This window comes from Trachinotus anak, unplaced genomic scaffold (genome assembly GCF_046630095.1).
Source record: "Trachinotus anak isolate AG129_WGS33_773 ecotype Australia unplaced genomic scaffold, CSIRO_AGI_Tana_v1 ptg000019l, whole genome shotgun sequence".
Lineage (NCBI taxonomy): Eukaryota > Metazoa > Chordata > Actinopteri > Carangiformes > Carangidae > Trachinotus > Trachinotus anak.
The window spans coordinates 13,261,099-13,265,388 of NW_027273870.1; the positions used below are offsets into that span (position 1 = coordinate 13,261,099).

Below are 4,290 nucleotides of genomic sequence, written 5' to 3' on the forward strand. Positions count from 1 at the left end.
GCCAGCCAAACACACATCTGAACTTCCAGCAAATCGGTAAGTACCATCACTAGCAGCAAAAAAAAGCAAAATTCAGAAGCTTTTATGTAAATAGTTTTCTAATAAAATATAAATGTATAAACTTCTGATCAACCCATATCATATCTGTTTTTACAGTCATTTATGTGGGACAAATCATTTATATAATGAATTGCTATGAAATATAATTTTTGTAATGCCTCTCTTACTGCAAAAAAATGGATGCTGTCAAACGAGGGGAGCGTCGTAATTCCACCCTCTGCTCACCTGGTTGACTTCACCACTGCCTTGGCCACGCTCTTCGCCTGTTACTATGTATTCAACCTAGAGTATCAGGTGGAAGCCAGCACAACATTGGAGTTTGTTCAGAGGTATTAATTATCATAGATTGTTGATTGTAAAACCATCACTGGTTTAGAGCATTTTGTCTGAAACATGGATCCTCCACTCTGCAGTAAACAGAAATGAAAATTTCCTTGTTTTTCTTGGTAAACAGTTATGATTTGCTAACTGATTACATACAACATGTACATATTGTCCCACCCTTAACTCCTATGCTCATTTTCATAGGTTTTTAGTCAGGATTAATCCTGACTCCACCAAGTGCAGTGCCAAGGAGCAGATGAGCCGGAGGACTGGGAGAGTGGTGAAGCGGAAGACTTCATACATGAACCCCCATGTAATCTCCTTCATCAGGGACTTCACTGAGTTCGATTGGCAAACTGACTAGATGCAGGTGAGGTTCTGATAATAGCTTTTGCATTGAAAGTTCAAGATTCAGTTTGTCCGTTATTGGACAAACTGATTAATCCAGGTGTGTCTCACCTCACAACAATGGTCAGACACACCTGGATTAATCAGTTGGTTTAATAATATAAGACAGGAAATAAAGGAGCTGGCTTAATTCAGGAAGTAGTGGAGCTGTGCATAAAGCCAATTGCATCTTGAATCAAAATGTAGGCTACCTTCAACTGAATGCAGCACTGCATCTTGGGAGATTTGACACATTTTCTATAAGGAATAAGTACCTTGACACGACATCACCATGGTAGACCCTCATCACATACATGGTGCATTACAAACAGTGTTTCCCCTACAGTGTATTTAACCCCCCCCAAGACAAAAAAGCTAGGGCAAACACTGACAAAGTAATTGTAATAATGTAATTTTTAATGTGTTTTCTTCTTTAATTTCAGGGTCCAACTGGGATCTGGGTCTCCAAGTTCAGGGCAGTCAAGAGGCCATAGACCTTTATTTCAAGTGGTAGGGGAATGAGAGGATTTCTCTTTACAAAGTTTCTTATGTGTCCAGATTAGGGTTGTCACGATACCAGAATTTCAGTAGTCGATACCAATACCTGTGATTTTCCACGATTCTCGATACTAATTCGATACCACGATAAAAAAAATAAATAAATAAATAAGAACCCATGTACTTTTAAATTTACTAATTTATTGAAAACTGCTTTAAACACCACTATAAAAACAAGCAATGCTGTGCTTTATGGTAATAAATAACAACAATATTCAACTATTTACATTCAAAAAAGAACAGCAGTGGCATGGAGCCTTCAAGTATATAAAACAAACAATATTCTTCTTCTTATAAATATGCAAATAAATAACAAAACAACAGTGGTGTGGAGCCTGATCTCACATAACTAAAACCTCTAATACCAGGCACTGTTTGCATGTCGGCTTGTTTGTGTCTAGAATTGCTCTGTATTCATCCGCCTCGAATGCAAAATATTTCCACTCATGACACTTCGTACCTGTTTTGTCACCGAGCCGACGTGTTGTGCTTCCACTCCATGGATGTATTATAAGACCTGGATGACGGATCTAAAAATGGCGCCCATTCAGTTCAATACGAGTTGCTCGCCTGGCGCATACGCCAAAAAAGTTTCTGGCTTCTGGGTTACTTCCACGTTATGCGGCCCATAGAGACTGCGCAGTCGTGTCACTCCCATCATCCCTTTGGGCAATGAGAACGAGCAAAAAACGTTCTCGATCTAGTGCTGCGCGTTCACGAGTGCTCTGCTAGCGGACTTGATGTTTAACAGACTAATACAGGACCGGCCCGGGGCTTTAAACCACAGATTTAAAACAGTAACAGCAGCAACATTCAGTTTGAAGCTTTAGAGCCTAAAGTCACATTGGAATCAACATTTAAAAAAATCATAACCAGGCAAAAATATTACTTTTAAATTGTCTTATAGGCAATTTTAAGATATTGATGCTGCATGTGACAGACTACAGCTCATCAGATAAAGTTATTACTTTCTGTCATTGAGAAGCATATTTATACGGCATGCCTTCTTTAAAAAAACAATGCAGTTATGCGGCGAATATATCGATTAAAAACAGGAACGATTACATTCCTGAAAAAAAGTGTAAAAAGTGACAAATCACAAAATCAATGAACCTTGATGTGTGTAGAAGAAAACTCGCCTTTGTGCCGTTTATTCACTTTTCTTACTAACTTGTTCTCGTCCTGACGACGCTAGCAGTAACCTAGCAACCATCCTCGTTCCCGAGACACAGTACGACTGCGGATAGAGTGCACGTACACAGTGGTGACGTCACTCAGAGAAAAAAGACTTTTCTGAGCTTTGAAAAACTTTTACAAAGATTAAAACCCCATGGCTTAAAAATGTAGAATAGAAAGATTGATATTTGTCTGTGTGCACAGCTGGAGGTGTCCTGTTAAAAGTTTTACAGACCTCTCTTTTACTATTGCGGTCTATGGGAAAAATCCTTTTTGGGCCACAGGGGGATTTTTCGCTGCAATGCCATGAGTGGCCACTAGAAAAAATTGGCTGCAAGGCTGAGCGGCGGCACCGTATCCAGGTCTTATAATACATCCATGTTCCACTCCCACTTGCTGAAGCCATTGTTATTGTTATCTCAGGTTTTCTTCTTCAGTGCCGTTGACTGCTCTGTGCTGCTCACACGCGTATACTGTCCCCGTCAGTTCCGCCAAGAATCGACACGGCTCGCCGGGGGAAAAGTTGAATATTCAGTTCTGATGGATGGTACCAGAAAAAAGCAGGTATCGGTGTATTTTATGCGTGTTGGTATCGAATTGGTACCGGAAGTATCGGTTCTTGTGACAACGCTAGTCCAGATGCATTGTTCATGCAAATGTTAAATATTTTACATGATATTGTTGTGTTTTTAAAAAATGTACAATTGTGAAGCTTGCCTGTTAATAGTTTGAGCTTTTGGGCTGGCTGACATAACTGGCTTTTTTATTTTTTATTTCTTGTTTCTATAATGGCAATATTTTAAAAATTGTTAGTTGTTTTAAGACAACAGTTAGCCTATTCAATATCTCCTCTACTACTATTTATTTGTGGCGGGCTTGAGTAGTTGTCGTAGTCAGAGTGGTTTGGTACATCGTGGTACTTCTTCTGAAAAGTTTGGTAAACCTGTACTTTATCATCTTCTTGTTCACCAAATGTCTTGAATAAATAATTGTGTTAACAAATTTCGTCTTTTCTGTAGTTAATTGAAATATTTTAGAATATGGCTCATTCTGTTGATGATGGGTAATAGTATATCACAGTGATACAGTATTTAAATTGTACAGTGAGAAACTGAATTTACAGTGATCAACTGTTACCTACTGTTAATAGTACTGTATTACCATATATAATACCACAAAAAAATAACGATGCTTAACTGTTTTTATTTGTACAGTAAACCAGCAACTGAAATCACAGTATTTAATTGGTATTTACTTTACAGTTAAACACTCAATACTGTAAAAACAACCGAAATCACAGCATTTAATTGTTTTTTTATTTTACAGTAAATAAACAAATACTGTGAATGGAAGTACACTGTAAAGAATTGACTGTAGAATTTACAGTAAATACCTGGCAAAAAAGTTGCCAGCTAATTATTGTAAAATTGCAGTTTATTACTGTAAAATTATATTACAACATATTACTGTAAATCTTTTACATGTTTTTGCTCTATATAAATTACAGTAACTTAATGTTTTTCTTTTTTAGAAAACAGCAATTAAATGTAATCTAGTTTACAGCTTTTTCTTGTATTCTAGTAAATTACAGTAATTACCTGGCAATTAAAGTTGCCAGTAAATACCTGTAAATAAATAATACAATATGTTGTTGTAAAATGTTTTTACAGTTAATATTGGTTTTTACATTAGCTGCTTTGCAAATTATGCAGATTGTGAATGCAAAAAATAATAACACAGTGTCATAGCTGTTACAAAATACTTTTATTAAAACTTACATTTGAA

The 4,290-nt window shown here is 36.8% G+C and overlaps 1 long non-coding RNA gene across 1 annotated transcript; it reads left to right on the top strand.

Annotated features, from left to right (window-relative positions):
• The first annotated feature begins 236 nt into the window (after nucleotides 1-236).
• LOC139636694 (uncharacterized) lies at nucleotides 237-3,710 on the top strand. Its single transcript, XR_011694448.1, has 3 exons — nucleotides 237-389; nucleotides 589-754; nucleotides 1,215-3,710. It is a non-coding gene; the product is annotated as an uncharacterized lncRNA (long non-coding RNA).
• The last annotated feature ends 580 nt before the right edge of the window (nucleotides 3,711-4,290 follow it).